The sequence below is a fragment of the Hirundo rustica genome, chromosome Z (assembly GCF_015227805.2).
Source record: "Hirundo rustica isolate bHirRus1 chromosome Z, bHirRus1.pri.v3, whole genome shotgun sequence".
NCBI classification, from domain to species: domain Eukaryota; kingdom Metazoa; phylum Chordata; class Aves; order Passeriformes; family Hirundinidae; genus Hirundo; species Hirundo rustica.
Genome location: NC_053488.1, coordinates 2,475,593 through 2,488,904, shown reverse-complemented (window position 1 = coordinate 2,488,904; position 13,312 = coordinate 2,475,593). Strand labels below are relative to the sequence as shown.

Below are 13,312 nucleotides of genomic sequence, written 5' to 3'. Positions count from 1 at the left end.
TGGTCTCTGTCCTCTTCCGTATTTATTGTCTTACAATTTTTTCCCCTTTTCTCCCCATTTTGCTGAATAGAGTCCATACAAACAAGAGTGGGAGTCCCATACAAGGGAAACATTAAAACCAAGCACCTCCATAGCTCTTAATGTGTATGTTTTCTGTGTACGTGGAAAAAGAAAATCCCCTAGGGAAATTAGCATCTTCTCTCTTGTTGCAATTCTTTTATTTCTAGCTGTTGCTCTAAGGGTAACAAGGGACAGGCTATTACACAGTAAGACAAAAGGCACCTGGCCACTGGGACATACCTTCAAAATGCCTTCAGTGCGCTTTGTGTTGTGATTTAGATCACAGCTGGTGGTTTGCAAGATTGCCTCCATTAAAACGCACCGAGATTGGAAAGTTAAAATGCAGTTCGTAATATGGAAGTTGTTGGAACATCTAGCAAATTCTTATCACAGCTCAAAATTAATAATTAGACAATTCACATTTCTAGCTGCTTTCCTGTGTTCAGAATACTCCATAAAGCAGGATAGCAACATCTAGACAAACAAGGAAAAGTATTTCAATGAAAACCATTTTCCAGAATTAAATCTACTGCTGATAGGGGCGTACAAATCATACAACTTTTTCTCCAGGTTCTTCACATGGGTTAAGGACTGCAGAGAGAAGTTCATTAAGGCATTTATGGCTACCCCAGCCAAAGGGAGAAAATCCAAATCCTTCAGTACCCTCTAGAACAAGTATTTCCAAGGACAAAAATGTAAAGAAAATTCCTGATTCTGCACTCAACTCCACTTTGTTGTGCAGACACCATAATAAAGCATTTAAGCTCTTGAAGGATTACTGTCTGTTCCCAGGACAGATGTTCAATTAATCAAAAGAAAAAGAGAAGGTATTTTTACCTCCTTTCCTGTGAAGCAAGAAAGTACATATTTTGAACTCACTAAAGCTGAATCAATGTGCTACTCAGCAGCTGATTTTATAATGTTACAGATAATTAAACTGGAACCTGTAGCAAATATTAGGAAAAAAAAATAAGTTGCCTCTGATAATAATGTGAACACCACTCCTCTCCGCAAAAAGCTGGATGGGGTGAAATAAAATTTTACAAGCCTCATTAATGCTATAAAAAATGCATAGTACAACATAATATGACCGTATGTGTGTGTGTATCATAAATGTTCAATTACCTATTTTTCAGAAAAGTGCCTTTAGTATGTAGGATCAAAGACATTCTGCACCAAATGATATAAAAGAGAAGTGTACTGTAACAGTGTAGGAAACTCAGCCAGGTTTGATACTGAAATACAGCTGTAATGCTTTGAGAGTGTATATACATATATGGAACACTTAATAATACATAAATCTACTACTTATCATTGAGAAAATGTATCAAATATATACTGATCCTTTCCTGGGTGATGCCATTAACACCCTTCACTTAAAGGCCACTTGAAACAAATTTCAGTAGTAACAATATCTGCTTTGTCTTATCAGGAAATCAGGACAGTGCATTTTTCAGATTTCCATTAGGGAAAGGCCATGTGTCATCTCAATTAACAATCTGCAATGATACAGTGAAATTACTACTTATTCACAACTAAATCTGAACTGCCTGAAACTTACATGTTGGGAAAAAACCCCAAATCCCAGCAGAAAAACCAGCACAGGGAGTAGTGCCAAACCAGTGCTGTTAAATACACAAAGTTGCATCCTCAATGCATCCTGGTTTTCCTTTCAGCTACAGGGTCTGCTCTCAGTATTTGTGTATAAACAGTACCTCAGGGATGCCAACAGCAGGTGACACAATTTGCTGTGTTATGGTAAAGATGATGACCAAAAATGGCCTGGTTGCTAGCCATTGAAAAGGAAACAGCAAGAAATTAAGTACTTTGATACTTAAAAAGAGAGACTGGATTACTGGAATGATAACCAAAAGTTATGAAAGACTCATGAACATTTGGCTGGGCTTTTCTCTTATGTGGAAACAGAAGCAAAAGCTTTGTTCTTTTTACCATTGACAAACATTTGCTGCTATGAGGAAAAAAAATAACAATTCTTCCACTGAAAAGAAGGCAGGGGAGATTATTATGGATGAATAAATCATCAGCTCCCACCACTGAAAGAGACTGCAAAGTAAAAGGCTGCTGCTGTGAAAAGCAAAATGCAATAACATTTCATCAGCCTCTTCATAAAGGCATAAAATGTGTGAAACCATCATCATTAATTCCTTGTTTGTGCCCTGCAGGTCACTGTATGTTATCAATTTGATCTGAATCAGGCAGCAGCATACAATCCCATCTATGCTGAATTAAGTTTGAGCACAAGATGGGAAGCTTATGATGACTTCAAACCCACTACAAAAAGTGGGGAGAGACCACATCTGATCTAGAATAAAATTAAATAGGCATGGACATCTGGCCTGCCACGAGCCTGCTGCTGAAAGACAAGCTGACAGAATATGTGTTCACAAGCTCTGGATAAATGTCAGCTGTCAGAATGACTATGTCTAGCATCAGCATTTGGAAATACAGACCCAGAGGATTCCTCAGTTCAGGTTTCCTGTACCGTAGTCCCAAAACCTTAAAAATTTCAGGACAGTGCAAGGACAACCAGAAGTTCCTCAGTGGTTTGAATCTACATCAGCTGAGATAAACAGGAAACTCTCAAGAGGATACCATTGGGTTTAAATGACACTATAGATTCTAAGAAAAATATGTAAGCTAATATTTTAAATAAGGAAAAAAAGTAATTTCTTTTCTTTTATACTAGGATATAAATCAAGAGACACTCCAATAAAGCCAACAACAACTAAGGAGGTGGAATCAGTCCTGCAGCAGCTCACTGTAAGAGTTACAGCTGACCAGAGCAGATATTTTATTCCAAATAAACACAATAACACATAAAACAAAGCTGCTCCTTATCAACAAATAACAGTCATAGTTAACAAGTGGAAAGAGCAAAAAAATTTTATGGAAATATTTCAATCTGTTTACTTCCTCATTCATTAGCCTGCCTATTTTCCCTGTTTATTCTCTATAGTTGGTTAATGGCTAAGCTTCACTCAGCCTTGAAATGCAAAATTATTTCACTGCAATCTCTGAAGAACGTTTAAAGAATACAGAAAAATACAACTACTTCAGATACACAAAATTTTAGATGATATTTTCTTAAGTTATGAAATTCTCTTTACTTTTTGGAGGAAGAGTCCAATATGAAACCAGTTTCATTTAAAAACCATTTTAATTTTATCAGAAAATGAAATTATTATAACCATTTTCAGATATTTACTGAAAATCAACCAATTTCTTTGTATACTTTGCCATGTCAAGAGCAATAATTTGTTAATTCTGCCAAGTATCTCAGGTTACAAAATTAAACTACTTCACCAAACCTTTGAAATTGTGAACTACACTTTCCATATATAAATCATGGTCAACAAAAACATATAAAAGCAAAACTGGTTTTAATTTTTAGGTGTTCTGAAACACGCTACATGCATCCCAAGTACACAACACCAGATCGAATTCAAACATCTCTTTAATAAATTCTGTAGCTACTGAACTAATCACTATGAAACAAAGCTACTAAAGCGATCTGAAAACCTGTCCCTTGTTACCCTTAGAGCAACAGCTAGAAATAAAAGAATTGCAACAAGAGAGAAGATGCTAATTTCCCTAGGGGATTTTCTTTTTCCACGTACACAGAAAACATACACATTAAGAGCTATGGAGGTGCTTGGTTTTAATGTTTCCCTTGTATGGGACTTCCACTCTTGTTTGTATGGACTCTCTATTCAGCAAAATGGGGAGAAAAGGGAAAAAAAGACAATAAATACGGAAGAGGACAGAGACCAAAGGAATAAGGCATATTGTGTGGAGGTATTTTTCACACGGATTAAACTCACCAAGGCTGTTTGAAAAAACACATTTGGCCTTTTTTCACAGCGCATTCAATCTTCTGGACATTGCAACCCGCCAGCCACCACTCACATCTTTATTCTCTGTCACTCTACCTGCAGGGTTATTGGCACCCTGTTTGGAGAGGGGTGGGGGCTTCACAGCAGCTGGTAACTCAAAAGACTCAAATATTTGCAGAGGAGACTTGCTTACTGATGTTAGTATCCCAGCCTCCTCTCACCTTGAGCCTGCCCAAGCTTTCAGGCTTCCCCTGCAGCAATTTTATTTATATTATTAATGACTGCTGGAGAGCTAGCACTTGTCCCTTTGTCCTTAAACTAAACTGCCACCCATTTCTATTGTTTCTACAGCCACCACTGCACAACAACTACACAGACAGAGACACCAGCTGCAGGGCTGCATATCAGACACCCCTAAACCCTCTTTAAGTGTGTCACACTGGAGCTTCAAAGGGGAACAAATATATTTAAAAAGGCAGGGTGGGGGCAATATTGTCATTTGCCTTATGACCATGTGATCGAACAAAATCTTTGCCAATTCAGAAATCTAGGCTTCTTCAAACTGGCATCATACCCTAAGTCCAAATCTTTTTGGAAGACCTCGAAGCTTCTAGATGAACTAGACAAAAATTCAGTCACAAGTACATTAGGTATGAGCTTTTTTTTTTTTTTTTTTTTTTTTTTTTTTTTTTTTTTTTTAATGGCATGCAAGCTGGAGCTTTTCAGAGTACGAGTAAATTATTAAACTACGATTCAAAATTTGCTGAATTACCATTTGTGTTGAGAGTCTTACAAAATATTGTATTTTCTCAACTGCAACACACCACAGAGACACCACATGCTAGTGAACAGGGATTCTTAGCATTTATTATCTTTAAAAACAAAGCGATTTTTTTATTTTTTTAAATCAAGCATTTGTAGTTAGAGAGAAAATCCAGAAATTGAGATCCTAAAAGCTCACTGTTTTTAACATCATGGTTATGATCATAGCCTATGGTTTTCTTAACACATTCAACAAGGACGTTTTAGTATCAAATTTTCTCCAAATCCTCTGGCAGTGTCCACTCTGAACATCGAGTTAGAAACACCATTAATCTGCCTAGTATCAAACATACCCATGTTCTTCTGTTTACAGAGACCTAATCTTTACAATCAATAAAAAATGATCTCAAGAAAATACACTAAACAGAATTATAAGGTGGCATGGTATTAAGAGACAGTACTGTGTATGCACTTCAAAGATTCTTCATGCTTTGAATCTTGTAAAGGCAGTTTTTTAATCAGATGCACTTTTTATCAAATGCGCTATCAAGAATGCATTTGGTAAATTAACTTGCACTAATTTCCAATGTTTATTTGCAATCCTTGTACGAAGTAATCAAGCATGTACTTTCAGCAACTCTACTGCGAGACAAAAGGGACTGACAAAGCACAATGAAAAACAATGTCTCCCTTCAACTGGAACTAAGGTAAAAAATTATCCAGAACCGACCAGTGAAAACAATACCTCACAGGTGATTAACTTAGCTGGCTTAGAGCAGACAGCAATGAGATCACCTACTTCTATGGAACATTTTAACCACTAAATTTAAACAAACGAAAACAGTGGTCTTGTAATGACTAAACTAAGAATACATTATGAAACAGTCAGGTTCAGGAAACTTCCAGGAAAGAACAGACAGAGCAAAACAAAGATCTTCAACTGGATCTAAAGACATCTGTAATATCTCATACTAATCTTGAATCAGTTTTATCTATATCAGGAAGACCTATCAGTTATTTAAAAGTTATTTTGAAAGCTATTTTCTTTTCTTTTTTTTGCATAAAATGTAAGACATTATCAGTTAACTAGTGCACACACAAGTTAATGTTCAACGGAACTAAAATATAAATGTTTTAGCTGCAATGGGTAACTCCTTATTTGTTATCAGTAACATTAGGTGACTTCTGCTTTTGTCCTTATTAGGATAATATGGTATGTGCTTTTCTATTGCAGAAAACACATTTGGTTTGTGCTACTACTTTTCCATAGTATTAGTTACCAGTTTCTATTTACAAAACTTAGCCTTACAGGTAATCCAAGGTACTCGACTGCTCTTTCTCAGAAAAGCATCTTTCCTCCTCCAAGGGACCAAAATGTACCAAGAAGCAGAAACAAACATACAATCAAACGAACACCAAACTTTAATATAAACAATATATAAATGAAAATATAAACAATAAATGGCAATGTTTAATAGTGATACCCCTTTTAAAGCAGGTGAGAAACGTTAACATGGAGAGAACTTCGGAAACAGCGTTATGGAAGCAGGAATCTAAGTAACTTGCAGTCTGTGTTTCTGTTTCCCAGATAAAGTCAATTGTTCAAGGACACCACTATTTTTCAAACAGTATTGTCCCTGAGATTCTGAGCAGCACATTTTTTTCTTTCCTCACACTAAAACCAAGATACTGTTTAAGGTTGTTTCTCCTAAAACGTAAGAATTTTATCCTGATTGTCAGTTTAACCAGGCAGAAATAACAAGCATACAGCCCATATAACATACATATTCTAAGGGGCTTTATGCTCACTTAATTAGTTTAACTGTTGCTTTCATGGTTCATTTAAGTCTTTCATGCTTCATTAAATATCAGTATATTTCATCACATCAGAAAAACTTCAGAGTAAAAATACAATTGTATTTTTAAGTGATAATCTTGTTAACTAATATATGTATTTCAAACATGTCTATCAGACACCAGCAAAGTCTCAACTGCTGCAGTAGCAGTATCTCAAACCATTATGCAAATTTTTTTACACACAGAATGAAAACAAAAGTACTTTATCAACAAAAAAGAAAACTCTTTTGATACATTATTTTCATCATTAATAGTTCCCACACTGATCTTTTGCTGTTCCACCTTCACAGCAATCAGCTCAAACATACCCTGGATCCAGTAATTGTAACTATCTTGCCAAAAGTCCGTAATTCATAAAGAAAATTATATCCTTAAGGAAGCGTAAAGACCAATGAAACTAATAGTTGTAAGTATGTAGAAGCCAAAAGCCAAGCGCAACCCATAAAACAAACTCTTGTGATTAAGGGAACATCTGTCCTACCATAAAGATTTACTTACTTATGAATCACATAGTACGAATTTTCCCAATTCAGGACGTCAGAGCTATTCGGAAGAACATTTTCTAGACTGAGAAATTAGTCCTTACAAGTCCATCTGCACGATTACCACACATACTCTGAAAACTTCTACTACTATCTTCCCAGGCAATCTCATTCTATGAAATACACGGCCAGTAAGGTGCACTGCAATAACAGAATTACAGTGGTTCTTATTATTTAAACTGACTTTTAGGGGAAACCACTATCAGCATTGTCATGGTCCAAACGAAACTCTCTACTTGTCTTGCCACCTTAGCTCTTCATGCCAATGAGAGGCAAGTCCTGGGAAAACTATACAAACAGGCAGAAGTACTTAAAGTCTGTATTGGCACTACATGCTTCCACTCCTCTCAAAGCTTTCGACATTTTTAATTTTATTCTTCATTCCTAATTCTTTTCATCGGCCCAAGCCATACTAATTAATCGGGGTTTCCCAGGTCATTTGTAGCTGCGACCAAAAAAGAAAAGACCAAAATGAAAGCTTGATTCATCTTTTTAAAGTGAATCCATCTACCTTCCACAAAGCCAGGCTAATAAGAGGGAGGATTAAGGCCAATTGAATGGCTTAGGCCCCTAAATACCAGTCCTGCTCCTGCCCTTAGCTGTTCATCCTTGCCAAAACTGATTTACAAAGAATGACGTCTTAACCACAGCTATTACTTCGAGAAGAGGAAGCTGCCGTGCTGGCAGGGTTTGGCAGCCAGAGTTGGCTCCTGACTAAGGTCTGAGGCGAAGACACAGGAAACCATAGCGGGATCCCAATGCAGTGGTGTCTGCAAGGGCCATCGGAACGGCGGAAAGAAGTGCTCTCAGACAAAGGCACAAAAAAGGCAAGTGTTTGCATGCTCTGCTGAGCCGAGTACCTTTGTTAAAGGGTGGAAACCACACGCACAAACACAAAAAAAAAGTCCTGATGGACACTGAAACCTTTTTAAGAAGCTGGTCAACCCAACTGTGTGTCTCTCCTCCGTACCTCCGAAAAAATCACGTGGTACCCATCTTCATAATAGTTTGAGAGAGAGAATGTGGTATATAGGTAAGAGTAAAATATTCAAAATGGATCATGTGATTTTTGAGGACATCATCCCAGTGAATTTCATGATGTTAAGTTTACAAATACACAGGTAATTTTTTACAAACAGAATCTGGCCTTATGAGCCGCTTAGGTGATTTTTCAAACCTCTGTCATATGCAAGCATTGATGTACTCTTCATACAATTTAGTGAGCATTTTTTTAGTATTCTGGAGTGATTTTCATTAAATTGCAGGGATTTGATTCCCCACAACTCAGGGACTGCAGTTCCTGAAGTTAATGTGAATGGGATATAATTCTCTTACAGTCAGCTGTCATTGTATCCCAATACTGCTGAAATTCACACTCCATTCTACAGTCCATGAAATTCTATGTTAAAAAACATGTTTGCTTTTGAAGTACTTACAATGCATACTGCATGCTAAAAATGCAAAGCAAAGCCCATTCCACTTCCAAAAGGCTACAGATAACTAAATCAGGTCAGCAGAGAGGACTTAAAATCCTTATAATTGAAGGAAAGGCAATAACTAAAAAAAACTTACAGTGCCTTTATCCTTTATATGACTAGCTTCTCTTCCTCAAGCAACATTCAAGAATCAAGTCTACATGGGCAGGCTGAGTGAAGAAAGAGTATTTTCTTTAAAAACCAGACGTATTTACAGCCTGTTTTCAGCGAATACCCAGACGTTGTCAGCTGCTGGCTGACAGATGCCCACCCAGCTAGCTGGTCTCTGCCCCTGCATCCACAGCAGCACAGATAGCATAGAAGAAAAGATGGAAAAAGCTCCTGGGTCAAGATAAGGACAGCTTAATAAAAAAGGCAAAAAACTTCATGCTGAGGCAAAGCAAAGTGAGAAATGTATTCACTACTTCCCATCGGCAGGCAGGTGTCCAGCCACTTCCTCAGTCTGTGCAGCAGCTGCCCAGTAAGATAAATGCCATCACCACAAATGCCCTTACATCCTCCTCCTTTTCCTCAGCTTTCATGACTGAGCACATCACACAGCACGGAACATCCCTCTGGTCAGCCAGGGTCAGGTGTCTTGGCTGTGTTCCCTCCCAGCCTCTTGCACACCCCCCCTTCCTAGTGGCCTTTTTTTTTTTTTTTTTTCCTGGTGGGGTGATGGAGAGAAAACCTTGACCTTGTGCAAGAAGCACTGCTTACCAAGAACCATAACACTGGTGTGTTATCACTGTTTTTTTATCGAGGCTGTCTGGTCAAAAATGCAAACCCCAGCACCATATGGGCTGTTACAAAGAAAGTTAACTGCACCCAGACAGATGCAGTATACTTCCTGTAGAAAAACCCCAAATAAACGTTAGGAGACTCCCTCTGGAAAAGTAAAATACCTGGGGAACCAGCTAAGTGGGGTAAGGAGGAGAAGCACTTGCCAGGGAACCTCCAGACCTCAGGCATCACTGCAGAATTCGAATTTACCTCTAAAAGCATTATCATTTTCAAAAGAGAAATGTTTTCCCATTGTGATTTTAGTTAAAAAATACGCGAGAAAAAGGAAAATTAAACACTGAATAGGTATTAAACACTCGGCTTTCTACTGAAACAATGTAGTCATAGGATTTCACAAGGCTTACATTTTCAGGAAAGAAAGTAATTTGTTTTAAAACCAGGGGTGTCTTACCAATTTCAGAAAACAGCAAGAACTTTAAACATGAATACTTTCATTTTATTCACTCTGAATAATTAAAAGCCAATTGCTGTTTTCATCACATAAAGGATGTTGCTCTGTTAATCAGCAGGTGTTCTTTTAAAGGATGTTTTGGCCCAAGAAATGAAGAATCCTGAAGGCTCAGCTGAAGGTATGTCTATAGTATTTTTATGTTCGCATTAGGTGGTGAAACATGTTTATGTGATTAAATACAATATGATTTTGTTTCATGTGCATTCTTAGTCATACCCAGCTATAATACCTACTGAGAAACAGCGATATCATTACTGTAGCAGCTATTTGTTATGTGAGGCTGATCGTGTTGCATTTCTGCTCACAGGGTAAGATTTTTAAAAGAAACGATGGTTCTTAAATTAACAACTCATAAACAGATACCTGTAAAGTCTGAAGTTTTCATTACTACCTTTTGGTCTCCATCTCTTCCACTCCTCTAATCCTGTTATGTTCATCACAAACTTTTTAAGTAGACTGCCACCTTGTCTTTCAAAGCCTGTAGCTAAGGGACAGGAAAACACCATCAACATTTCAAAGGTTATCCATGGGCTAACGAAGGGTGCTTCACTGAACATACTATGCAATCTTGTCCCAGTCTTATCCAACTTGTTCATCAACAACCTGGACTAAGGGACTGAATGCACCTTCAGCAGTTTTGCTGATGACACAAAACCGAGGGGAACGGCTGATACACCTGAAGGCTGTGCTGCCACTCCGAGGGACCTTGATGGGCTGAGAACTGGGAAGAGAGAATCAAGGGCAACAAAGGCAAGTGTAGAGTTCTGCACCTGGGGAGAAATACCCCCAAGCACCAGCAACAGGCTGGGGATTGACCTGCTGGGAACCAGCTCTGCAGAGATGGACCTGGGTATCTGAGTGGCAATCACAAGATGACCACGATCTGGCTGTACCCTTGCAGCCAGGAGGTCCCTCCGTATCCTGGGGTGCATCAGAAGGAGCATGGCCAGCAGGTGCTGTCACAGGGAGGTGATCCTGTCCCTCTACCCAGACTTAGTGAGGCCACATATTCACAGAATCACAGAATGTATAGGTTTGAAGAGATCTTCAAGGTCATCGAGTCTAACCCCTGCCCTAACACCTCAACTAGACCATCGCACCAAGTGCCACATCCAATCTTTTTTAAACACATCCAGGGATGGTGACTCCACCACCTCCCCAAGCAGACCATGCCAGTACTTTATCACTCTTTCCATAAAAAACTTTTTCCTAATATCCAACCTATATTTCCCTTGGCACAGCTAAAGACTGTGTGCTCTCGTTCTGTCAGTGCTGCCTGGAGAAAGAGACCAACCCCACCTGACCACAGCCACCTTTCAGGGAGTTGTAGAGAGTGATAAGGTCACCTCTGAGTCTCCTTTTCTCCAGGTTAAACAGCCCCAGCTCCCTCAGTTGTTCCTCACAGGGTTTGTGTTCCAAGCCGCTCACCAACCTCGTTGCCTCCTCTGGATGCGCTCAAGTGTCTCAACATCCTTCCTAAACTGAGGGGACAGAGCTGGACACAGCACTCAATGTCCATCCCAAACTGAGGGGACAGAGCTGGACACAGCACTCAATGTCCATCCTAAACTGAGGGGACAGAGCTGGACACAGCACTCAGTGTCCTTCCTAAACTGAGGGGCCAGAGCTGGACACAGCACTCAATGTCCATCCCAAACTGAGGGGACAGAGCTGGACACAGCACTCAATGTCCTTCCTAAACTGAGGGGACAGAGCTGGACACAGCACTCAGTGTCCTTCCTAAACTGAGGGGACAGAGCTGGACACAGCACTCAGTGTCCATCCCAAACTGAGGGGACAGAGCTGGACACAGCACTCAATGTCCTTCCTAAACTGAGGGGACAGAGCTGGACACAGCACTCAATGTCCATCCCAGAGCTGGACACAGCACTCAAGGTGTGGCCTCACCAGTGCCGAGCACAGGTGAAGAATGACCTCCCTGCTCCTGCTGGCCACACCATTCCTGATCCAAGCCAGGAGCATTCTTGGCCACCAGGGCACACCCTGGCTCATGTTCAGCCGGCTGTCGACATACGGAGTGCTGTGCCCAGCTCTGAGCTTGTCAGGACAAGAGAGAGAGAGCTGGTCAGTGCAGGACAGACAAGAAGAGGGTGCAGCAGAGGCCACAAAGAAGACCAGGGGCCTGGAGCATCTCTCTTACGAGGAGAGGCTGCAAGAGCTGGGTCTGTTTACTCTGGAGAAGACAGAGGGGATCTCATCAATACATATAAATACCTTAAAGACGGGTGCCCAGAGAATGGTGCCAGAGTCTTTTCAGTAGTGCACATGACAGGATGAGGAGCAATGGCCATAAACTAAAACACAAGTTCCACCTCAACATGAGCACTGGAACAGGTTGCCCAGGGAATCTGGGGAGTCTCCTTCTCCAGAGATATTCAAAACACAGTTTGATGTGATTCTCTGAAACTTGCTCTGGGTGACCCTGCCTTGGCAGGGGAGTTGGACTAAATGATCTCCCAAGACCCCTTCCAAGCCCGAAAATTCTGTGATTCTGTGTTCTTTGTGATATTAGTTTGAAAAAGTACAATGTGGTTGGCCAAAAGGATAAACAGCCCAACAACCTCATCATGTGCAGTGATATAAATACATGGGAATAGTCTATCTCACCTCAGTAAAGGTGTGTACATTTTTAATTATGGAACTGGATCACAGCTATGATCGGAATAAACCTATACATTTCAATTAAATCATATAAATATCAATAGACTCACTCAAGTTTTCTATTTTAAAGAAACAATAAAAGTTGTTTTATCGGAAGCAGTTTTGTTAGGACCATAACTTAGCCCCTGGTTTCTAGTTTACAAGTCGTTAAAAATTTCTTTCTCTATCAAGTTTTTGAAAGAAAGAAATCTTGGTCAAGTTACAGCATGTTAGGTAGTCATGAAGGAAAAAATGGGATCATTATCATTATGTTCAATGTTCAAAAACCTTGCAAAAGATTCCAATATCTAATTTAAGAGACACATTTTAGAGATCTGTGGGTAAGGAACTATTCAAATCATTCAGTTTGACCATTAATGAACTTATAGGTTAGTATAGAGTCAAGGAATTCACAGAAGCAATCATGTGGAAAGAAACTGCTCACAACTACTATTTGTTCTTTTTCTGCAGCTCTTTTTTTTTTTTTTTTTTTTTTTTTTCAGTCCAATCAATGTGGGATCCTTCTTTCTGGTTTAATATACTACAAAGCTTTTTAAGTCTCCTCAGAGACTGAGGAATTCTTAATCTTTCTTGAACCAGAATCCCTAAAACTGAACATAAAAAGAAATGTGAAGTAATGATCACCAAAAAAAATCATTGTAATTGTTTGCACAGAATCAATGTCCTGATATTTGCTATATGAGTGTACAAAAGCAGGCTAATTGCTTAATTATTGCAGCTCTTAAAGGAGCATTTTTATTTGTCAGGAACAGGAATATGTATTTCTTGTACTCTTAAATACTCCCAATTCTACTTATCAATCAACACCTATAAAAGACAAATTTA

General features: G+C 39.1%; 1 protein-coding gene across 2 annotated transcripts in view; it reads right to left on the bottom strand.

The window, feature by feature from the left end:
• Nucleotides 1–13,312, bottom strand: part of GLIS3 (GLIS family zinc finger 3) — a 170,628-nt gene that overhangs the window by 135,490 nt on the left and 21,826 nt on the right. The gene's annotated exons all lie outside the window — the stretch shown is intronic.